Genomic DNA, 25,648 nt, shown 5'->3' on the forward strand with positions numbered 1-25,648 from the left:
AGGAAGGATGATTTACATTCCCTAAAACCATGATGGGATAGGAGAGGTGTGAAAATTAGTTCCCCAAATAACATCCTTAATAAAAGTGTATATATACTTTGTGCCACAAAACATTTCTTCTGCTGTTCAAATAATAAAAAACAAAAAAACAGTTAATCTGTTTTGGAAACTGGGACTTGGTCAGCTGGAATATGATGTTTTGTTTATAAACAATGCATCAAAAACCTACAATTTAACTATTAGCTGCCAAACATGCTAACAAAACAAACACAATTCTGCTTATATTCAGACCAAAATATATATCTAGCAATGCAAGTCCAGGAATATAACGAAGAAAAAAAATTAACTGCCTCCGCCATTTCTTTTCCTATAATCCATAACAGCTGCAAAAAGTCACCATGATAATGATTTACATTTCCACAGTGCCTTTCATCCAAAGATCTTGAAGTGCTTTTCGATTAATTAGTTAGCCTCAAATCCTTCAAACAATGTGAAGTACCTTAGTATCATTATACCAATATTATAGACTGGGGCTGGGATTTTAGAAATATCCTAAGGGAGTCAGGTGCCCAACTTCCAATGAAATTCACTAGGTGTCTAACTTCATCGGGGTCCTTTAAAAATGGGGGGGAGGGCGGGGAGGGAGTGACCAATACATGATTATAGAGAGGCCAATAGAACCTAGAAGCCTGATTCCCAGAACCCCTAGAAAATACAGATGCCCTGAAGTTGGCACTATGGAGAATAATACTTTGCAAAAAAACCTACTAGGGTTACATAATATATTTAACCTAAAACAATGTACAATTATATTGTATATAGACATTTTCCTGTATTTTAGTATTTTTTTTAAATCCCCCTATGTTGATTTCTACAATACAATTACCCTTCAAACACTATCCTCCCTTTCCCCTCCCACCTAAAAAAATAAATAATAATAATAATAATAATAAAAAAATCAATCAGGGCACAATGACTTAATGCATGCAGAGTTTATTACAATAAAACTGAAGATAACAGAATACTGTATTCTCTCTCCTAATTACATTAATGACAATAACTAGTTGCACTGCACTTATGCCACTGTCAACATTGCCATTGTCAACCCCAAATTTTAAGACAGGTTTGAAATATAATAGTAAAAATCTTCAGAATGTTCAAACCTGGCACTCCCACAACCACTTGGAGGCAAATTTTAGTAATGTACAAATTATAAAAAAAGGTTCACCAATATGTACATACACATGTTTAACACAAAAACACACCCATTTTATATATATATATATATATAAATAAAATTATTAGACAAGAAACTACATTAAAATGGGCAACATTTTAGAGCAATTTAAGAGTAAAATAACATTACAAAGATGCTACAATTATCCCAAAAACAAGCATTACAAACTCAGGAAATTTAGAGTCAAGGTTACACTTAAAAGAAATCTAAACCTACTAAGGTAAGAAAGGCATACTTAAGGCATTCAAAACAACCTTAACTCTTCCCTGTAGGGACACCATGCAACAATCACACAATTTGGATTAAGGCGTTTTAGGGTTTATGGCCCCAGATTACATTAAACAGATTTTTAAAGCCACACACACACACACACACACAAATATAGACACATACATGCAGCTGTTGCTAGTAAGGTTCTGGCAAAATTTCCCTAACCTGCATGGACAGAGAGTTGTGGGTTTTTTTTCCTGAGAACAGTGCTACAAAACAGGACTATGGGCAAGTTGGCAGAGGACTAAGGCAGGAGTTCTCAAACTATTTCATTAGTGGGCAAAGATGTTGGAAGAGGGGGTCCCAAATAGAATTTTATCTGTAGGGTAACTCCTCAGATTGATGGAGTTTTCCACTGTCAATCAAAGAAACACACAGAAGGAAGTAAGTCTAGAGTATCTAGTTCAGAGCCCTTTGTAGCCTGGGCCATATGGGTTTTAAAGATGCCATTTTACACTGGAATGTTTGTTTTTTCCAATTGGGTGGAAAATTTGGGGGTTCATTTCATTTTTAACAACAGATGTTTAATTTGAGAAAGTTGAGAGAAGCTACCACACACTTAAGGATTTTTGCATATTGGCAGGATTTATACACCAAAACTTGAGGCTAAAGCAGGGGATGAAGGAATCCGACTCAGTATATGATATTTAGCAATAATTCACCTTCCCAGAAGTCATATATATAAAAATAAATGGAGATATCCTATCTCCTTTGGAAGGGACCTTGAAAGGTCATCGAGTCCAGCCCCCTGCCTTCACTAGCAGGACCAAATACTAATCTTGCCCCAAATCCTTAAGTGGCCCCCTCAAGGATTGAACTCACAACCCTGGGTTTAGCAGGCCAATGCTCAAACCACTGAGCTATCCCTCCCCCTTGAAGCCTCCTGCTACAAGACAGCCCCAAAAAAGAAACCAACAGAACTCCACTGGCCATCACCTTCAGTCCTCAGCTTAAACCTCTCCAACGCATCATCAGTGATCTACAACCCATCCTGGACAATAATCCCTCACTTTCACAGACCTTGGGAGGCAGGCCAGTCCTCGCCCACAGACAACCCACCAATCTTAAGCATATTCTCACCAGCAACCACGCACCGCACCATAACAACTCTAACTATGCATAACATTCTTAAAGCCTGTAAACACACTTATATAGGAAAACCATTGGCCAAAATAAGTATGAAGGAATTAAAATATACCAAAACATATGAGCAACAGCGAAGATGTAATAATTCAACCAAAGGACATTCCAAGTTAATCTGTCCTCAGCACACATCCCTTTATCCTCCAGTTATTTGCAGAGGTCTCAGACCAGCATTTGATACCATATTGGCTACAACAAACTGATGATACATATCTTGACGCACATAATGTCAGACTGGTCTCTGAATTGCTATGCTTTGGGTGGTTTTAGAGAACATTCTTTTACATGTGGATTATTTTTGGTGTGTACAATAAAGAAACTACAGGTGCTGAACTATCCAGGTGGGAGAGGAAGGTTCAGTTCTGGTCCTAGTCCCTCCTCACGTGGGTAGGCAACAGAAGCACTATGTAGCCAGTATGCTCAGTCTTATGGAGTAAGAAAGAATGCCATGCAATGCTCAAGAGCAGACCCTCCACCAATTAAGGTGTAGCACTAACTCTTAAATGAAGTCCATGTCCAGCCATACAGAGGTTGCCTCTACGTGGGCTGCAAAGGTGTTAAATTTGGGAAGGTAAAGAGATTACATGATCCAGTGTTTATGATGTCAATCATTTCTCACAGTAACACTTTGCACTTATACAGTGTATGTTATCTGAGGAGTTTAGAGCACTTTCTAAAGGGGAGTATTATCCCTATTTTAAAGGAGAAACTGGCATAGAGAAGACCAGTGTCTTGACCAAGGTCACCTAGTAGTTAATGGCAGAAAAAGGAATAGAACCTATGTATTATAATTTCAGTCCCTCGCCCTAGCACTAGAATAGACTCCCTCTGGCATAGGCGCCGACTCCATGGGTGCTCCAGGGCTGAAGCACCCACAGAAAAATATTAGTGGGTGCTTAGCGCCCAGCAGCCAAGCTCCTCTCCTCCCGCCCACAGTCTCCTGCCTGTTGGTGGCCCTGCTGATCAACTCCTTCCCCTCCCTCCCAGCACCTCCTGCACACTGTGGAACAGCTGTTCCGTGGCGTGCAGGAGGCGCTGGAAGGGGCACGCTTGGGGGAGGGGGTGGGAAGGGGCCTTGGGAGAAGGGGTGGATTGGGGGCAGGGCCAGGGGCATAGCAGGAGCGGGAAAAGGCAGGGTGGGGGCAGAAGCTTGGGAGAAGGGGTGGATTGGGGGCAGGGCCAGGGGCATAGCAGGAGCGGGAAAAGGCAGGGTGGAGGCAGAAGCTTGGGGGAAGGGGTAGAGTGGAGGCAGGGCCTGGGGCAGAACAGGGATGGGAAGAGGCAAGGGTGGAGGAAGGGGTTGGAATTGCCAACTTTCTAATCACACAAAACTCAACAGCCTTGCCCCGTCCCTTCCTTGAGGCCCCGCCGCTGCTCCCAAGCCTCGCCCCCACTCACTCCATCCCCCCTCCCTGTCGCTCGCTCTCACCCACCCTCACTCACTTGTTCATTTTCACCGGGCTGGGACGGGGGATTGGGGAGCAGGTTGGGCTTGGGGAGTGGGAGGGGTTTCAGGGCTGGGACAGGGGGTTGGGGTGCAGGAGGGGGTGTGGGATCTGGGAGGGAGTTTGGGTGTGGGAGGGGGCTCAGGGCTGAGGCAGGGGGTTGCGATGCAGGTGGCTCCCCAGAAGCAGCAACATGTCCCTCCAGCTCCTAGGCGGAGGCGCAACCAGGCGGTTCTGTGCGCCGCCCCTGCAGCTCCCATTGGCCACGGTTCTTGGCCAACGGGAGCTACAGGGATGGCGCTCAGGGTGGCGGCAACATGTGCAGAGGCCCCTGGTCATCCCTCTGCCTAGGAGCTGAGGGACATGTCGCCACTTCCTGGGAGCCGTGGGGAATCAGGTAGGGAGTCTGCCAGCCCCACGCCAACTGGACTTTTAACAGCCCCGTCAGCAGTGCTGACTGCAAGCTCCAGAGTATCTTTTCGACTGGGTGTTCCGGTCAAAAATTGGACACCGGGGAACCCTAGGTGGAGTGAGGGCTGGCCTGGGGCAGAGGGAGGAGTCAAGCACCCCCCAGATAGAGAGGAAGTTGGCGCCTATGCCCTGTGGGCAGTGTCCACTGACTCCTTAGGTGCCTTTGATGAGTGGTGGGCACTATCCAGGATTCTCTGCTCAGTTTCTCTCTCTGTCTTCCTCACTTTTAACCTTTGACCTCATTCATTCCTGTTTTCTCCTTTCTTGTCCCACCTACTCAACTGCAGTCTGGGCTTAGTGGTTCCTCCCCCTTAGTTGAGGGAATGGGTCTTTAGTTTTGAGCAGGCCTAGACCCACCTGTCCTAGTTCTGCAAATAGTAAAATACACTCCCTCCCCTACGGCAAAACCAGAAAAAGGATGACTTCAGGTGGGGAACTTCCAGGAGGCACGACTGGTTCTCTGTACGGAAATGCCCTTAATGATTATAACCAAGGTTGAAGGGAAGAATTAGGATACATGAGAAGAAATATTTTCAAGTATGAATTATCTCTCTACCATATATAGGAAGATACCACAATTTTTTTTTAAAGGTGCGACAATGCTGTTTGAATGCATTTCCAGTTCTTGTCTGGTTGATGCTGCCATGTCCCTAGGTGGTGACTGAAATGTCTCATTTCTAGGTCAGGGGACCTTCCTTTTAACAATGGAACTCGGAGCCTGACTGCCCTCTGTCTCTCCTTTCCCTTCCTTCCCCCTCCCCCAACATGCTGTATTTACTTGTAACATTTTGCTTGAAATCACTTCCAGACTCTCATTCCCTCAACCACAGCAGGAGGAGGAGTACAATAGAAAGCAAAGTGTTCTCTTTTCAGAGAAAGGGAGGGAGAGAAGAGAGAGAGAGGGATGCCTTCCTCTGCACTTGCTGTGTGCAGGGCAGAAATCTTCCTTGAGTCTGAAAACCCTCGTCATGATTTGCCTAAACAATGAGCAACACTGGGCTGTTTTCTGACCCATCTCTTAAGAAAGTCTTAGTTCAAATACATTTGCAGAGATTGTTCATCATTTTGGTTGTCAAAAATATTTTAAGTGAATTTTATGATGGTGAAAGGTGCCAGAATGTTAGTCCTTGGAGACGAATGTCCTTGATCCATAGATTAGGTAAAGGAGATGCAGTAGGAGTGTGGGTTTTCCTGACAGTGTGCCTTACATCCAGAACCTGGATGGATCACCTTTAGCACCTTTGTCTACAGCTGCAGCAAAGATGAATTATGGAGCACATTATTTGCTAATGTAGATGCAGCCAAGTAGGCCAATTACGGTGGGTGAGGGTGAGAGATTGAGAGAGAGAGAGAGAGATAGACAGACAGACAGAGACACCCACCCTACTAGGAAATGGGCTGAAACCAATAGTTTACTTACACAGAAGATAGCTGAAGGGTGACCAGATAGCAATTTACTTTTGACCACCACTGACTTTAAACTGATTTCAACTGTTTTTTTAACCTATTCACCATTTTCATGTTACTTTTCTAACCCAGGCTTGAAAAAACCATTTGTCCTGGATGAGTCGGGAACTTTGTCTGGTGCATGCATCACCTTTCAGGTATTTCAACTGCTTATGGTAACAAAGAAAACTTTAACCTGAATGGAAACCAATTTTTGTCTTCCTGCCTCTGCTGCTGCTTAGAGCTTCCACTAACTGCACGAGAGTGAAAACTGAGCAGAATCTTGTTAGTTTTCATGGCTGGTTTTCAGTTCTCTCTGGGCAGCAATGAAAATGACAAGAACCACGTCAATTTCATTCTGCTGATGCTTGACAAAGCAAAGAGTAAAAGCAGAGACAGACAGTGGAGTCTGGGACTAAAACGTGAAGGGGGGGGGAAATGGAGTGACAAAAACAGCTCCTTGCAGCAGCCAGAAAGTTCATGGAGGGGTAAAGTTGCCCTGAACAGTGGAGTTACCCTTCCACCCACCCCCCATCCCCCACACACGTTCTTTCATATCCATCTGTAGCAGCAATCATCTTGCTGTTAGTGGTCTGGTAAAATTTTCAAGACCTCTTCATGCATGGATGAGGCTGGGAAAGAGGAAGAGGTTGACGGAATATGTTTTAAAAAAAAAGAGAAGTAAAGAAAGAGTTGAAGGGAGAAGAAAATATATCAGAGGAGATGTACAACACAATGATTGGAAAGGGAATGGGAGAGAGAGAAAGAAAAAGGAAACAGGCCAAAGACAACTCAGGAAAAGATATACCATGATCTATTATAGAAAAGAGAAAGTGGAGACAGAAAGGAAAGAAACGAAACAATAACAAGAGAGATGTAGTAAGTAGGAGTGTTCGAATGAGATGTGGTAAATATATTATTTGATTGTTTTAGTTTGGGTTAAAATGAATATTGGCAAAACTAGAGTTTTTGTGGTACTGAGACCATCTCTATAGCTGGAAAAATCCTGTTTGGCAAATATAATGCTACATTAATACTCAGCAAATATATTCCATTTTTTCTACTATTCAATCAGTTCCGGTAGCAAGTTATATTTGAAAAGACTTGTTAAACAGAAGGTTGATTAACAATATGTTACAGTTAAATACAGTACACAACTTTTTTAGTCCTTTATACTGCAGTGGGAATGTGACTTTGGGGAGGGCAGGAGATAGCACAGGTATTTTTCATCTTGATTAATAAGATTAGTCCTAAGGTAAGCAGGTGTCAGGTAAAATTTTTAAGCCTTGTTAAAGTCCTTAAAGTCCACTGGGGATTTCAGCCATTGGCGGACAGCAACCAGCATAGCTACAATGGTGCAAACCCCTAGTGTAGACAGGGAAGTCTGCTATTTGCATCAGTGAAACATACCCTAGTATCAAGGAGGGGGTTTTCCGGTCTACACTAGGGATTTATACCAGTGTAGTTACTCAGTGGTTGGTCACCAGTGGATGAGATCAGGACAAATCCCCAGTGTTGACAAGACCTCAAACATCTTCCAACATCTCTATACAACACATAAAATCCATTGATGATAAAGGCGGCTTGAGTCATTTTATTTTATTTTTTTTAAAGGGATAAAAGTGGACACTGAATATCACAAATCTGTGATTGATTTGTACTTTTGATGAAAATTATATGATTATGCATCTTAGTGGTGACCAGGATGATTTACAAAAACAGGCTGTCCTCATTCTAGTTGGGGGGAGTGTGAGAAGGCTGACTGTATATCTGTTTATTGCATGAAAAGGTTAGTCTTGTGCAAACTTCTTTGCTCTGGGACAGATATGGAAAGGATGACAATTATATCTGAGGTTCCAAAGCCTTTGGGGGCAGGAGGGAATCTCTGAAGGTGTATTCTGAGTTGTCATGTTTAAAGAAGTCTATGATGTGCCATCAACCTGTTTGAATGTTTCATACAGAAGACACTGAATAGATGTGAGAGTCCCCAGCTTTGAGAAAGCCAGAATGCAATAGTGGATGGCTTTCAACCAGAAATGATGAGAAGGCAACACTGCTCTGGGGCTGAACTGATACCCCGATGGTTAACAGCTAAGGCAGGTGAAATCAAATGTTACTCAAAGAAAGAAAGGAAAAGACAAAACAACCCTGCAGAGATTATTGATAACTGAAAATTACTAATGAATGACAGCCAGTATTGTACCACTGCTGGTATGTTTGCCTCAGCACCAGAACTGCCTCTGAAACAGTGGTGCTTTGAGGGACAAATGCTACCTTCAAAAATGCATATTAGCAAGGTTTCTATTTATTTTAATGGGAGTCGTGCACACAGATGAAGGCACAATTTCCTCCTTCCCTCGAGACTCAACATGGAAAGAGAGAGTCCCTAATGTGATTTATGAAGTTACCCCTCTAGATTGTGTTACAGAACATGTTTACCTTCCTGATTATTCTAATGCCTGCCAGTAAATCACTCTGGATCCCTCAATACAAAAAAATAATACAGAAATTATGAGTATATAAAGTAACAGAGCATTGGTGGTGGTGAACAAAAATATATTAGGAACGGTGCTTTTTGTGAGTGGTGTTTAACTGCATTTGGAACTGCAAAGGATTGTAGCTTGACAACACTGAAGACTGAAGTCCTCAACCTATCTAGCCTACCTCAACCTTCCTCAGAGACTTCCTCTCCACTGCCTCACCAATTGGCTTGACCCTCACCTGGAAGGAACACATCAGGAGATAAGAAAATAGCCCAGTCTCCACATCAAAATTGAGGTTCTCTACTGAGACTACCAATATGGTTGCCAATGCAAGGGAGTGGTTCTCGTAACATGCAGATTAAGGCCTTGTCTACACTGGAGAATTTTGGCATATTACATAAGATTAGCCCATGTATGTTTGGCATACATACAAACTTTCTAAAGGCATATTTTATTTATACGGTTTAGGTCAGCCCTTCTACAAGTCTAAATAGTGTCTGTTCTTAGGCCTGGGCTACACTAGCGGGGGGTTCAAACTAAGATATGCAAATTCAGCTACACTATTTGCAGAGCTGAAGTCAAAGTATCTTAGTTCAACTTACCTGGCCGTCCTCAGGGCGGCGAGTCGACTGCCGCGGCTCCGCCGTCGAATCCGCTTACTACTCCTGCCGAGGTGGAGTACGGGCATCGATTCGCGGATCAATTTATCGTGTCCAGACGAGACGCGATAAATCAATCCCCGATACATTGAACACTACCCGCCAATCCGGAGAGTAGTATAGACGTACCCTTAGCCTGTACTAACTTGTGATGTTACAGTGCTAACAAAGGCAAGGAGCGCCGGTAAACTCGCTAGCACACTACAGTTAGTCCTCCACTGTCCCATAGTACGCCGGTCACTCATTTGGAAACTTTTGGTCTGTTTTCTGTATTCCCACAAGCTACTACTCATTATGGCTGTGTCAAGAACGATGGGATAGGTTTCCAGGAGGGATAGGTTTTACTATACTGTAAAGATGTGTGGACAAGGGGATAAATGCAATTGAAATGGGACATTCAGTTCAGGCTCTGAAATGTGCCAGTCACACACAGGCCAATATTAACATTTTAACAGCACACAGTAGAATTGTCTAGTGCAGATGAGGCATTACCCATTGGGAATTGGTTGTGATGTTTCTTTTAAACAAAGTATTGTGAATTGCGGAATATGCACATATGGCCTGACCAGTACATAGAAAAATATTAACTGCACAGTGAAATACTAGTAAAAATTCACAGCACAACAACAGTGAAGTAGTTTATAACTGGCACTGCAGTTTGCACATATGAAATAATTCAGGCTTTTCACTCTACCGCACAACAGAAAGTAACTAGATTCAAATTCACTATAAGGAGATTCTACAGTATTTGCGTGACATTTGTACACATATATTCCGCATACTCTTCTTTCCTGAAGGGACTTCTCTATTTGGTGTCAACCTTTTGCAGGGTTGAGAGAACCCAAGTGAAAGCTGAGCCTAGTTTAAAGGGTCTAGTCTCCTGCCAATGGTAGGGTTGCCAGGCATCCAGTTTTCAACCAGAACGCCTGGTCAAAAAAGGTTTCAGAGTAAACATCCGAAGAAGTGGGCTGTAGTCCACGAAAGCTTATGCTCTAATAAATCTGTTAGTCTCTAAGGTGCCACGAGTACTCCTGTTCTTTTTGGTCAAAAAAGGACTCTGTCGGCTGGCCGTTAAAAGTCCAGTTGGCGGCGCAGCAGAGGCCCGGGGCTAACACAGGCTCCCTGCCTGCTCTAGCTCCGCGGGGCTCCCGGAAGCAGTTGCCAGGTCCTTGTGGTCCCTAGGAACATGGGCTGCCAGGGAGGCTCCGCATGCTGCCCCCCCCCCGCCCCTAGTGCCAGCTCCGCAGCTCCTATTGGCTGGGAACCCATTGGCTGGCCGCCCTGCACCTAGTGGCTGCAGTGTCCTGACGGCTGTTTCCTGGAACCATGATAAGCACTGCTGGGACCCTGCACCCCAAACCTCCTCCAGCACCCCAACAACCTCTCCCAGCCCGGAGTCCCCTTCCACACCCAAACTCCCTCCCAGAGCCCCCCCCCCAACACTCTGCACCAGCCCTGAGCCCCCTCCTGCCCCCAAACTCCTCATCCCTGGCCCCACCCCAGAGCCCACACCCCCTCCCATACTCTGAATCCCTTGGCCTTAGTCCGGAGCCCTGTCCTGCATCCCAAACCTCTCATCCCCAACCCCACCCCAGAGTCTGCACCCCCAGGTGGAGTCCTCACCCCCCGCCCCAGAGCCTTCTCCTGCACCCTGAACCCCTCATTTCTGGCCCACCCAGGGCCTGCACCCCCAGACCAGAGCCCAATCCCCCTCTGCAGCCCAACCCCCTGCCCCAGCAGTCCTCTCCTGCACCCCAAGCCCCTCATCTCAGGCTCCACCCCAGAACCTGCACTCCCAGCTGGAGCCTTCACTCCCCTCCCACACCCCAACTCCCTGCCCCAGCCCGGTGAAAGTGAGTAAGGATGGGGGGGAGAGTGAGCGACGGGGGTGGGGGGGAGGGGGAAAGGGGGATGGAGTGAGTGGGTACGGGGCCTCGGAGAAGGGGCGGAGGCTCGGGGCAGGACAGGGGTGTTCAGTTTTGCACAATTAGAAATTGACAACCCTAGCCAATGGATGCAGATTAATATTAACTGGATTTACCATACATGCAAACATATCAATTGAGGGCAAGTGACTAATTATAAATAGTTCTAAGTAGAAGCAGTAGTTTTATTCAGGGAAAATAAAGGAGGAAGATAGCTGTTTGAAAAACAAACCATGTCCGTGGACATACACTGTAAGGGAAAATGCATGACAAAGGAAAAAGCCAGAGTTGGGAAAACTAACACTAAATGTGGTATCTTTATCTTTTCTAACCGCTCCAAATCTATCCCCATCTACATTTTTTTCCCACTGGACTTGAGAACTATTCTTTACTTAGTACCAATCCTTTAAAGACTTGGGGTGTAACATGTTCATATATTTTAAAATAAATTGTAAGGGGTGAAATCTAAACAGCATGCTGCATTATAATTTCCCTCAGTCTTAAAAAAAGGCAACTGTCTCCTTTTACACATGTAAATTCCCTTGCCAAAAAGCTTCATCCTAGCCATTAACTTACTCTCCAAGATTACATTAAAATGAATATACTACAGTTTAAAAATATTAATGTTTATCACAATATAAAAAGGTATATTTTTGTATGAGTATATAAAATGTACGTGACCAAGAAGTTCAAACAATAATCCTTGTCCTTCCTTCATCCTATTTCCCTCATATTATTTATCACTTCCACTTGTGGAGTTATGTCTATAACTAGGACTTGATCCTGTAAACACTTAAGCACGTGTATAACTTTACTCAGTGAGTAGTCACACTGAATTAATGGTGATAAACATGAGTGAAGTCATGCCTAAATGTTTCCACGATCAAGGCCTTAGGCCCCAATGCTGGAACTCGATGGGAAGTGAACAGTGAAAACAGATTCCCACACCCATGCAGAATCCTAGTGAACCTGCTGAGTCTCTGTAAGAGCACAGGGGTCTTTCCAGCCACATCACACCACAGGACTGGGGGGGTTAGATAGTAAGCTCTTTAGGGCAGGGAGTTGTATTTATTGTATTTGTCTGTAAAGCACCTAGGATGCACTTTGGATGCTGTATAAATGATTTTCCTGCTTTTTCTGCACACAATGGAGACCTTGGATGACTTTTTACAAAAATCAAGGAATGAAAATTCTGGGTCAAAAGCAAGCAGGTTATTAAAAGTAGAGAAATCAGTGTGCACTTTCAAATTACTTGGTCTGTCCGTAGTTCCTAAACCTTGGCACATGTATAAAACAGAGGTGGGGTTATGAACTTTGAGGGATGTACCAAGGCTACCTTCTCTAGGCACTGAATATTTCCTTTATGCTTTGTAAATAATATCTGTAAAGGCTTTTTTTTGCTTTTAGCCTCCATACTCAGGGTGAAACTACAACAGGGGAGTGGGGTAGGGGAACCTAAAAAAGTGTATTGTTTTATAGTTCACATATTAAGGCTCTGAAACAGAGAGCAGTGTTTGGTTTTAAGAAAAGGGATGCTATGGTAATTCTGTTCCAAATAAAATAGAAGCACACCATATTTTAATGTTTTCAATTAACTTTGAGTCTCCCAAACCATTCTTAGCTGTAGTATGAGAAATACATTTACTCCTGGAACAGAACAAAAAAAAAAAAAAATTATGAACTTTCAGCTCCCACTTGGCACAGTACAGTGGATCTGCACCAAATGGCAAAGACGCAAATAATATTTGGCAAAAGACAGGAACTTTGGCGCTGCTAAGGAGCATTCATGCAAATGCCACATGTGCCTAATCTACAGCCGTGAAAATAGCAGCCCTGAACAATCAATTACACTCTTCATTTTTGGAATCAGAACTCTTTAAGGAAGAAAGAAAAATTCAAAGCTGCTGCGTTTCATTAATTTTAAAAGTTGCATTAGTCTTACAGTTATAACTGAATGCTCTGCTTAGCAAGAACACAAAAAGAACAGAATGCAGAGATGACTGTAGGATTTTGACACTAAATGATGTAATCTGTAAAAATTCACAAGTAGATTCATTATAGCGAAATACTTGGCTGCTCAAGCACTTAAAAAGGAAACATCCACATGTCTATTATTCTGAAGCTCAACAATAAATGAGGCTAAATAACAAATGAAATAAAGCCACCCATGTCACTTTGACTTCTTGTTCTAGAAAGATCATGGACGTTTAGTGCAATTATTTTAATAATAAAATATTGATTGCAAAACTGAAAATATTTTTAGTTAGTGTTGAAAAGCAACAAAACCCTAGACACACTTCAGTGGATGATGGAGCACAATACTGTGATCTTATTTTTAAAATGCCATTTAAAAACCTAACGTGAGCACAACAGGATCAGTGCATCTCAGCCCCATATCAAGATATTTCCAAACACCTTTCCTTGTGTACTTGGTGGTAAACAGTCAATTTTGATAAGTAGCACCTGTACTCACAGAAATACCACAGCAGAGCAATACAGACAACATGAGTCTGACCAGAACCCTTTTAGTCAATCACAGAGAAAGAATCAATCAATACAACACTCTCAGTCCCAGTCAATCTGAACTGGTTTGGAAACATCAGTTATACTTTGGGTTAAAATAAGTTTATATACCTCACCAAAGTTCAATTACTTTTCAGTGAAGCATGTGTGTTGTTTACCAATAATACTTTAAGTATACAGATAAACTCTGGATAAACTCTAGCAGAAATCTACCAGATTTGACAATAAGGAGGATATGCAAAACCACAGGAAAAAAATGAGCAGAACATACTGTGTGTTATAATAAAATGTCCCTCCACCTCCCAAAATAGGGGCAACACTCTCCCAAAAATATTTTTTGCCACCTAAAATTTAAGTCAAGCCATAATAGGCACACAAATGGAAAACGTGGAGAGCGTGAATATAATCAATTGCAGGTTTATTTACCAAATGTATTTTTAAAATGTATGCAGCCAAACTTCAGGACCACAAAAAAGTAGTGAGACACCCATTTGCAAAAAAGATTAATAATGTTCATTTAGTTTTCTTTACCAGACACCGTAACCATGTTGCGCTGCATTTTTTTTAAAAATAAATCAGTGCTGAGCAGACACACACTGGTTTACAAAACAATCCCAAAATCACAAGTCTGAAATTTCATAAGGGAGGAGCAAGTGAAGAATAACCCTTAACTGGCAGGTCTTCTCTCCTCAGTGGAGCTCCAGGCTTGATTTTACCATACCATGTCAAATACCAATGTACCGTTTGTAATACTTTGCAAAGCAGCAACCATAAAGATCAGGCTTTTTTATTTTGACATTGCAAATCTGTTTTGCTTCACCTCTCCATTAAAACATTTATTTTAAAATCGAGCATAAGACCCGACCCATCTGTGGGCATCCTTCTTGGTTTTTACTTGGGAGGAGTGGGGGGTGGGGTAACAGAGACAGACGATGGTTTTACAACCTCACCGAGAAATCAAAACCAAGTCATAACCATCCAACACTGCAAACTAACAGCTCATTTTCTTCCTCCCCAAAGCCCCCACCCCTTTACTGGGGGAGGGGGAGAAGGGTGATTCCATAAGGTTGTGGGGATCTGAGAAAGGGGCACCCAGCACCCCTCTTTCCACTGCTGTGTCTGTGCAGGGAACGATAGAACATTATGTATCGTTTTATAAAGCTACATTGTATTCTGTAGACGTGACCTGCAGACGCAGTAACAGGAGGCTGTTTGGGGGGGAACTGGATTGGGGGAGCAATGGAAAGGGAACAGGGATGCTACCCTGGGAGGGGTGCAAGGCTCCCTTTCCCCCCCTCCTCCCCAGTTTTTTTCGCCCTGTCACAGCCCTGAGTTGCAGGTAGAGAGAGTTAAGAGATTTAAAGAGAAATTGCTACATTGTAACAAACTCACCGTGATGTTTGAGCAGCAGTCAGCGCGGGGTCTCCGAGACATCCCCGCACGGGCTCCGGAGGCAGGACCCCGGCAGGCACAGACACATAGAGGTTCAGCTCACTGCCTGATTACATTTCAACAGAGCTTCCTAAAATGCAAAACACGGGAGGGAGGAAGGGAGAGAGAATAACGACTGTAATTCTATTTCATTTTATTTTTAAACTTCACTTACCTCTACTAAAAAAAAAAAGAAAATCAGGTATAAGTTGCCCCCACCCCTTTCAAAGGATTTACATGTGTGATGCCCCACCCCCCTCTTTCAAAATAGCCACACACACAAGTGAGAACGGCAGAGAAACACCATAGGGCTGTCAAGCTGGAATGAGTAAGATTTAAAGAGGCAGACGTGCCAAATCTCGTTCATTTTTCAAATATAATTTTAAGGCAGTTTATAATGCATCTCCCTCAGATGAGGAAACATTTTGCAGCATCTGGATACATATGAGTGTTTATTTCAAGAGCACTTAAAAACCAATTCTTTAGATTTTTTTTAAAAAGCCAAGTTCACTGCTCCAAATTGTTGCAGTCTAACTAGAGATTAAAACATTTATTTATGTAAAGATGTTTTCAATGACACCTATAATAAAGTGTCTTATACCATGCTGCCCCATTGAAGATCTCAATGAAACACACTTCAAAATCCCTTCATCAAACAGATCATTTTAAAACGGTATTTGAAACGAGCTCAAAATGAAAGTCTCTCTCTCTTAGGCCCCATCTATAGTCAACAAAAAAATATTTTTTTTTAATCATTGCAAACACTCATGTTAGCAACTCAAGGTAGACAAGCCTGCTGGTTACTTCCACAATTTCAACAGTGTGGAACAGACTTGCTTCCCAGAGGATCAAATGATACAGCCCCCAATCCAGGGCACAACTCATTGCAGGATTGGGGCCCACTGTCATCCAACTTTTCTGGAAACAAGTCTATTCAACATGGTTCTGAAAATTATCATCACTGATGGCAGAATCTCTACACTAGGGCTCCCACCATGTTTCAAAATCTTCCTTAAAATAGACAAGGCCTAAAGGATTCCATCCACAGTGGGACTGGGGAGGGACCAGCACCTCTCGAATTTGAGCCTCAAATAAAATTTAGCAAGTTTACTCTCTCTCAAGGTTACGGGGTCATTCATCATTTGAATGGGAGTGTGTGGAAAGATAGATGTATTTTAATGGCTTGATCCTGATCCCATTAACATCAATAGGCATTTTTCACTGACTTCAATAGTAGCAGGTTCAATCCCTGTTCGAGGGTTTTCAACTTGCTAGTTATTATTGTCTTGTTTTTATTGTTTAATTAGCTCTTAGGCCCCAATCCTGGAATACATCCATGTAGAGCTCACTGCAGAATCAGGGTTTAAGGCCTGATCCTGGAAAAACTTATACTTCTTAACTTCAAGTATCTGAATAGTCCCACTGACGTCAACAGGACTACACACGTGCTTAAACTTTAACATTTATGTAAGTGTTTACAGGAGCAAGGCCTTATTAAGGTTTGTATAATGCTTTATAAAAAATATACATGCTAAACATTATTTTAATTTTTAAAACATATATCTGTAGTTTGCATAGTTTGTAAGGGACCGTAAAATCAATATTATTACTGAGTTTAAAATGTTGCTGCTACAGTTATTTATTAAGCACCAATGTTTTCAGCCAACTACATCAATGCAGTTGGATTCATCTCACTCAACTTAAGAGGAAAATATGACTTCAATGAAAACTGGAATGGTTAGTAGCTATAGAAACTTTTGATGTAATTCAGTCTCTAAATCATAATCACTTCAGCTTTCTGTAGCAGCAATAAAGCGACTCAGATAAATAAACCAATAAAAATGTATTTAATCATTTTAATGGATGCACGATGTACATGAACAAGTGCAAAGTAGTAATGCTATTACTATTCATAAAAACAATAAACTTATTAAAACTAACCTGTTCACAACAGAAAACACAAACACACCACTGCTCTGTGAAAGCAAAGAAAAATATCATGCAAGTAAATACAAGTTTAATTTATTTACACCATTAATATTTAATGGCTGCTGCTTTCCTCCCCTAAAATACGTTTTCTGGACTTGGGTAATTATTAATCATACTTTTATAAGTTAAATTTCATCAGCTAATTCCCACTGAACAAAATCTTGATTTAGAAGAGATTAGGAGTGAAATCATGGCCCCACTGAAGTCAGTAGAAGTTTCAATGGGGCCAGGATTTTACCCATGGTATGTACTAATTACCAATTATTAATTATATTCATACTGTGTCTTCCTGGTATATCACATCAGATCCAGCTCTGGAAACATTCATTTCCTTAACTTGTGTTTAATATTAAGCATGTGCATAACTGTTTGTGAGATTACGGCCTTTGTTACTTCACAGGTGGTTACAAAGGGATGGATGTACTTCTTTCTAAGGCCTTGGCTACACTTACCAGCTAGTTCGACGGCTGGAAATCGAAGTTCTGGGTTCGACTTATCGCGTCTAGTCTGGACGCGATAAGTCGAACCCGGAAGTGCTTGCCGTCGACTGCGGTACTCCAGCTCGGCGAGAGGAGTACCGCGGAGTCGACGGGGGAGCCTGCCTGCCGCGTGTGGACCAAGGTAAGTTCGAACTAAGGTACTTCGACTTCAGCTACGTTATTCACGTAGCTGAAGTTGGGTACCTTAGTTCGAATTGGGGGGGGTAGTGTAGACCAAGCCTAACTATAGAGAAAGGTTTCCTTGGAGGCAAGCAGCACTAGCTACTGTGATCTTAGATTGCCCAGCAGTTCATAGCAGTTGATTTCAAAAAAAGCTTATATAAAACTACTTCTCATAGCCATTTGTAGTTGCCACAGAAGTCTGTTGTTTTTAAATGACAATTTTTGTTATAATTGTACTTCATAATCAAAATTATTGAAAACATGATTTTTAGTATTTTGAGAAATTAGGGGAAAACTAACAACATACTCTTAGGTTCTCACATATTGAGAAAGGACCAGTTACATTCAGCAGGCTAATGGGAAAATTAGGTACTGAAAATAATCCTTCCCCATCCCCTTCTAGTAATGGTCTCACTAGCTAAAAAGTTTAACTGAGGAAGCACTGTAATATCACCAGTCTTCCTGAGGGGAGTCAATTACTGTGAAAAGAAATTACAAGCATAGTTTCACTAGGGAAAGGAAGGATTTTTTTTTTTTAAATATGTCCTCTTTAACATTTTAATACCAAGTGAACATACCGAGTTTGATATAAAACAAAAAGTTATATTTAATAACAACAACAAAACTGTCTCAATTACTTACAGTTTTAGGGCCAAATTCTGCAAAGACTTCCCACTAAGAGTAAGCACTGTCCTAGGTAGTAAATGTTTGCAGGATCAGGTCCTTAATTAATGCTGAGATAAAAAATAAAATGTCTTTCGTTTCATTATATTACATGTTCCACAATATTCTGGGTTTTTTTATAACTGGCCATGAAAGCCAAAATAGCCAGCAAAATCTTATGACTGATCTTAGGCATAGCTACATACATTGAGAGCACACACATTTAAGCAATCTACATACTTGGAGTTTATAGACTGAATGCTACCAGTATTACTGTAAATTCAAGCACAATCTCAAACTGGCTCTGTGTTCAGGCAGCACAAAGTACAGCTCAAGCAAGGGTCCTCAGCATACCAATTAAAAACTGGTTCTGCCAGAGAGAGAAAGACCTTTCCTGATTGGTCAAAAGTGGAGCAGCTCAGAAAGGAATGGGAAGGGCTACATGCATCACCCTGAATCCTGATTAGACAGGTTAAATGTGATTGACCAGTGTGAGTAATTAATAATCAAGAGGCAGGGCTTTCTGCTTTGTTTATACCCTTTGATTGGCTGAATTTGAATTAGATATACATTCTGTTTATACCTGGGTGGGACTATGGAAGGGTTTATTTTGGTGCATTACAGTATAAGAGTGCAGGGCAAACTGAGTGCAGTGACAGTTTAACAGAGGGAGGAGAGAGAAGGGGGTTTGCAGCGAAGTAGCCGCCTGCAGTCTCAGCATCATCTCTATTTCCTGGCTGTAAATGGCCTTGCGATCAGCCTGCCAAACTGCTGAAAGTTAACCTAATCAGGAATGGAACTTTTAATGAAGCACACGGGGCCATAATATAGCTTCTGTTGTCAAATTTGTACAGGAATTTTGAACACAAAATAGTTTGAATAAAATGCGTGTGAAAGGAAATGAAGATGAAGGATGTTGTTGTTCCCTCTTCATACCTACATTCCATTCTGCATAATCAGAACTGTTATAGAGTAAATTTTAGGTAATTAAATGAATCCTTATTCACACATGAACAATATTTTTCCCTTGAGCTTTTCCACCCCAACCTGAAAAGTTTAATAGGTATAATTAAGTCTATCTTGTCCAGAAATCCTGGCAAGAAGCCACAATAATTGCTAATTAGGCTTAGGCATGGGGCAAGATGGCTCAAACCAACTTCCTTCTTGAAAGGATGTTACCATCAACCAAGCTCTTCATGCACAGGGCACATTTCCAAATGTGAAGAAGAAGGTGATACTGATTTTTTGAAAGAAAGACAGATTTTTAAATTGTATTACATTTCCCTAACTTTACAGTCATTTCCCCTTCTCTTCAGTACACTTAAAAAACAAACACAAAAACCCCAAAACAAAACAAAAAACTTACTAGAGTGACAGAAGGTTTCCCCACAGCTAGGTCCTGCCATTCTGAATAACTAGAGCAGCTCCACTGACTTCAGGGCAGTGTCACGCACTCACCCCAGCAGAGAATTTGGCCAACAAATCCACTGTTCAAAACTAGAGAAGGGGACAAGTTAAAATAATATTTTGTAATTCTGCAGCACCTTTCAGTGAAAATACCTAATGCTTTTCATCATTAGATCTCAAAGTGCTTTAAAAAAGAGAGACAAGGTGGGTGAGGTAATATCTTTTATTGGATCAACTTCTGTTGGTGAGAGAGACAGGCTTTCGGGCCACATGGAGCTAGGGTTGCCAGGCATCCGGTTTTCAACTGGAATGTCCGGTGGGTCGCAGCGGCCGACTCTGCGTGGCTCCCGGAAGCAGCCTGCATGTCCCTCTGGCTCTTAGGTGCAAGAGCAGTAATGGGGGCTCCACGCGCTGCCCATGCTCGTGGCGCAGACGCCGCCCCAAATGCTAGCTCCGCAGCTTCCACTGGCTGGACTCCTGTGCCTAGGAGCTGGAGAGACATGCCGGCCACTTCCCGGGAGCCACCTGAGATAAGCACTGCCCGAAGCCCGCATCCCAAACTCCCTCCCGTGCCCCAACCCCTTGCCCCAGCGCGGAACCCCCTCCCGCACCACGAACCCCTCATTTCTGGCCCGCACCCCCAGCCCAGAGACCATACTCCCTCCCACACCCCAACCCCCTGCCCCAGCCAGGAGCCCCCTCCCACACTCCGAAACCCACAGTCCCATCCCTCCGCCCAGAGCCCCCTCCTGCACCCCAAACCCTTCATCCCCAGACCCACCCCAGAGCCCGCACCCCAACACCCTGCTCCAGCCCAGTGAAAATGAGTGAGTGAGTGAGTGAGTGAGCAAGGGTGGGGGAGAGCAAGCAAGGGAAGGAAGGGGGATGGAGTGAGTGGGGGCATGGCCTCGGAGAAGGGGTGGGGTCTTGGGGAAGGGACATGACATGGTGTTTGGTTTTCTGCAATCAGAAAGTTGGCAACCCTATAAGGAGCTCTTTTTCAGCTCAGCATCATTATGCCCATTTTTTACACATGGAGAAATTGTGGCATAGGGAGATGAAGTCACATGCCCATGTTCACAAAGCAGACCCATGGCAGAGCCAGAAATAGAACCTATGTCTCCAGAGTCACAGTCTAGTGCTCTAATCACTAGGCCATACCACCAAATAAAAATCTCGAACAGCTTTTTAAACCTCAAGCCAGATCTTCAAATAAAGCAAATGCTCACACCCCTACTGTTATTAATGGAGTTGCACCAATTTCACAGCTGAAGATCTGGCCTTTTAAACAATAAATTAAAATGTCACTGTCCCACTGTAGAGCACGCAAATCAGTAAATCTTTCTGGGCCCAACTCGGCATTGCTGTGTACCTTGGGCAGTCATTTACCACCAGTGCAAAGTGAGTCAAAAATGCTACAGAAGCATTTTATACCCACTTTCCACTGGTGTAAATGACTATACAAGGTGCAGTGTAATGATGAAACAGGTCATCTGTACCTCAGTTTAACTCTCTGTAAAATGGGTTACATTTTATATATATATATATATACTGTACTGCTAATAAAACAGTAAAAAATCAGACAGGAGTTTTATAAACCTTGCATCTTCAGAGCTTTATAATTTATAAGAGGGACATGAAAATTTACTCCAAAGTGAGACTTTTCATACAACATGTGGATTAATGTCCCAGAAGAGCATTTTTGTTTGTGCTTTTTTAAAATAACAAAGTTTAAAATGACAATTGACACTGCTGGACACCTCTAATACATCTTCAGTCCTATTTTAATAGGGCTACTCACATACGAGAGGCTCTCACATGAAGATTGAGCATTTAATTATAAATACAAATTATCTAATCATAAATTGTTCCTGCTTTAACCAATAGACTGTAATAACAGTAGGCGGGTACTGGGTCACTGCAGTTTTAAAAGCATTGTAGGTGACATACTTTCAATTCTGTGATCTTTTTCCCTTTCTTTTCTCTTCTGAGTTATTTTACTGAGATTCAGGTGACTCCAGATGACTCTTCTCTCGGCATGACCTGGACTATAATATTAGCAATAGAGCTTTTTCATGGATAGAGGGGGAGCAATTATGGCCTTAGAAGGCATTCTGGGACAGAAAGCTATTCCATCAGAATTAAAATTGCATCAGTTCTTTAGAATAATAGTAAAAATAAGTAAATTTGGGAAGGAATTGAATGGTATTAATTAAAGAATACTTATAAATAATAATATTTTCCCTTTGCTAGACCTGAGGATTTCTAATGATTATACAAACATTAGTTCATTAAGCCTCGCAACTCCCCGATGAGGTAGGTCAATAGAACAGTCATTTTACAAAAGGACAAACTGAGGCAAAGAACAATTAAGTAACTCATCCAAGGCCACCCAGTGACTCAGTGGCAGAGTTGCCAGGAAAACACAGGACCCTGACTCATTTTGTTTATATAGCCAGTACTCACTCTTCCTCCTAATAGTTTAAACACAAAGTTTAAATTTTGCTTTTAAAAGTTTTACAAAAGCTAATTAGTAGACGTTTTCATATACACATGTGAATATAGATGAAGACATTTCTACTTATTAGGTAGAAATATATATACACACACACATACACAAAAATGTACATTAAAATGTCTTTCTTTTGGAAACATTTTTCTGTAAAATATGCAAATCAAATATGACAGCATTTTGCTAAAAAATGAGAACCAGCCACTAGAATGTAACTGATTTAGTTTACTTTGTTCCAATCCAAATGAAGTGCCGAAAGAAAACCAACAACATAATAATGACAAGTAAACAAGCCATTTAAAATCTCTTCAGTTTTAATCATCTCAGTGGTGATATCAGAAAAAAAGAACATTTTAAATATATACAGGTCCGAATTCATGCCTGATTTGGAGTCGCACTAGGAATACATTTGGCCTATGATTTCTAACTTGGCAGTAAAAACATTTAAACGGTAATTTAAAAAAGTTAGATATTCTCCATCCTGAACATATAAAATTTAACTATTGAGATTAACGTATGTGGTTTCGTATGATCCACATGGCTCAAAAGAAATTGGAGTTTTTTTGGGTTGCAGGTTTATTTGCAGGTTTTCTGGTACAAACAGTAAAAAAACAGGTTAACAAAATCTCTGGACACATTCCCTTTGTTCAGATTAATAGGCTTTAAACTCCAAATCAAACAATTAAAAACACAAAAACATACACAGGGCATGTCTTATATTTCCCAAACTCCATGTCCAGCTTCTAGAGTAAGCTGCCATCTGTTTTCTTCTGAAATGTGTCTAGCAACTTTTTAAGGCTTAGAGCTTGATTACCTGAGGTGGAGATAGGAAGCCTGGGGCCTCCCCATGCATTCTCAAGTTCAGGGAGTCACTCTCAGCCAAACCTACTTGACAGAATTGTACCATGTCTGAATATGATTGCCAACAATTGTGGTTAACTGACACAGTAATGAAACTGAGCCTAATTCAGGACAACCCTGCACCCCGTGTAGTCATCTACATCAGTGCAAAATGGGCTTTATATAAAAATGCCACATAGACCTTCCAACCTCATCATGGCAGTCCCAAAACTATTAAGATGAGAATACTTTATTTAATTGCGATGGATAGTATCAAATGTCACAATTATATAATCAAAAGAATATTTGATTATTTCCTTGTTCTAATCTTGCAGCTTTATTGACATGGAATGTGTTTTCATATCTATAGAAATAGTAGAATATAATAGGTCCTGTTATATTAAGTGCATTAACTTGATGTGCCTGTTCAAGTGCTGAAACAGTTAACATTGTTCTTTATTTGACAATTAGCATTTAAATTTGAATTTAAATAAATTAAACACGATACTGTATTAAGGTAAATGGTGGAAGTTCACATCTCTCTTGGTGATGTTGTTGTTTTAAGCTGAAAACCAAAGTACATTAGAGAAATTAACAGTGTGAAGCTGTTGAAATATAAAACCAAAGTTTTGACCACTTGTCAACCATGTAATACCGAGTACCAACTTAATATCAGTTTTAGCTCACTGAACAGTATGCACAGATTTCACCTCACCCACCACTGAAATGCAGCCCCTTTGGGATGGAACACACCAGCTGTTTTTTCAAATTAAACTGTCAAAAAGGGTTTTACTAGATAGAATTATAGCACCCAAATTTGAATTTTGTTAGCACACCAAGACTAATAACCATGATCATGAATAAAGACATTAGGCTTGGTTCCTCACTCCCTTGCACTCTGTGTAGCTATGTACACCTATTGAAAGGGGGAGTAAAACACTACCATTTTGATCTTATGGCATTTTACTTACATGTTGCACTACTGTTCATAACTACACAAGGAGCAGGGTAGTCCTGAATCAGGCCCAGTTTCATTACTGTGTCAGTTAACCACAATTGTTGGCAATCATGTGAGGCATGGTACAATTCTCTCTTGTCACCTCCTGCAACATATCACCCTATAACACCACAATGGGATATTGGCATCCATGCTGACAAAAGAGGAGGCTTCTCCTCTATAGCCTTGTCTACACTAGTGATTTGCCTCCTTTTCAGCCACGAGCGTAGTTGCACCAGAGCAAACTCCTACCATAGACAGAGTAAACCTCCATAAACCAATATTAGAATTGGTGCACTTTACCCCGATTTCAAGCAGGGGTAAGTTCATCACAGTTTTCTTTTTTTCTGGTTCGTGATGTGCTGTTGCCTCAGCAAGAAGTTCAGCCACCTTTTGGGGAAAGGGGGGATGGAGTGGGGGAAACAGTCACAGCACCGTCTCATCGGCTTTTTCTCCACAACTCTCTCCTCTCTCACACCTTCTCCCAATTGCACTGTTACACTTTCCCCCTCCCTCCTTCTCATAAACCTATTCTCTCTCCTTACACTTCCCCCTACAGCCCTCTCATACTTCCATCCCCTCCTCTAATCAATCCCTTCCTTCGTCACACTTCTTTTCCCATGGTCTCATTATATAGCAAACCCCTCCCCGCAACAAGTCCATACTCCCCCCTCACACTTCTCACTCCCCAAACACTTCCTCTCACTCGTCCACCTCCACCTTCCATTACGTCTCCCCCTAAGCTCCCCTTCACAACTCCTCCACCCTATATTCATCACACACCTTCCCTTTAACCTCTTCCTCTCTCCATATTCCCCTCACACATCCTCTACCTGTATGCCTGTCCCCTCATATCCTCCCACCTTTCCATACATCCTCCAGCCCTCCTCTGCTCCCTATCCCTCCCCCATCCCTCCCCTCCATTACCCCCACTCCACTTCTCCCTATCCCCTCCCCCCCTCTCCTCATCCCCCTCCTCAAGCTTCCCTATCCCCTCCCCCTCCATATCTCCCACTTCACTTCTCCCTAGCCCCTCACACCTCCCCTCCTGACTTCTCTCCTTCCCCTATCCCATCACAGCTCCTCTCCCCACCCTTTTCCCATATGCCCTCTCCCCAACCCCTCCCCCATGTACCCCTTCCTATCCTCCCTTTTCTCATATACACGTCCCTATCCCTGCACTCCTCTCTCCCCCCCCCTCTCACCCCCCCCTGCCAATCCCCATAGACCCCCTCCTGGTCCCCTCACACCTCCCCTCGTGTCTCCCTCTCACAAAATGGCGCCGCCCTTCGGCCCCTTTTCCCGCCCAGGCGGTCCCAGCACCACGTGACCGAGGCGGAGCCGCTCCCCTCACACCCCCTCCCCTCTCGGCGCGGGGCTGGGGGGGGCGGGGCGAGGCGCCGCGTGCTGGGACCGGGGCAGCGCGGGCGGGAAGCGGCGCGAGGCGACGGGTAAAGTTGCTGCCTCCTGTGGGGCGGTGCCCGCTCCCCCCTCAGCCGGCGGCCCCTGACTCGGAGACACGGCTGGGACTGCGACCCCCGCCCA

The 25,648-nt window shown here is 42.6% G+C and overlaps 2 protein-coding genes across 5 annotated transcripts in view; one reads left to right on the top strand and one right to left on the bottom strand.

Moving 5' to 3' along the window:
• BICRA (BRD4 interacting chromatin remodeling complex associated protein) overlaps positions 1–15,117 on the bottom strand; it is a 116,631-nt gene extending 101,514 nt beyond the window's left edge. For 3 of the 4 annotated variants that reach the window (XM_034792047.1, XM_034792050.1, XM_034792046.1), the window contains exon 1: positions 14,995–15,116. The gene's annotated coding sequence lies outside the window, so the exon portion shown is untranslated. Of the gene's footprint in view, positions 1–14,994 lie in introns of all 4 variants that reach the window. The other variant, XM_034792049.1, reaches the window with a different exon arrangement.
• A 10,401-nt stretch (positions 15,118–25,518) lies between these two features.
• Positions 25,519–25,648, top strand: part of ZNF541 (zinc finger protein 541) — a 42,447-nt gene continuing 42,317 nt past the window's right edge. Inside the window, exon 1 of the mRNA XM_034793138.1 lies at positions 25,519–25,554. The gene's annotated coding sequence lies outside the window, so the exon portion shown is untranslated. The remainder of the gene's footprint in view (positions 25,555–25,648) is intronic.

The sequence above is a fragment of the Trachemys scripta genome, chromosome 16 (assembly GCF_013100865.1).
Source record: "Trachemys scripta elegans isolate TJP31775 chromosome 16, CAS_Tse_1.0, whole genome shotgun sequence".
Taxonomy (NCBI): Eukaryota; Metazoa; Chordata; order Testudines; family Emydidae; genus Trachemys; species Trachemys scripta.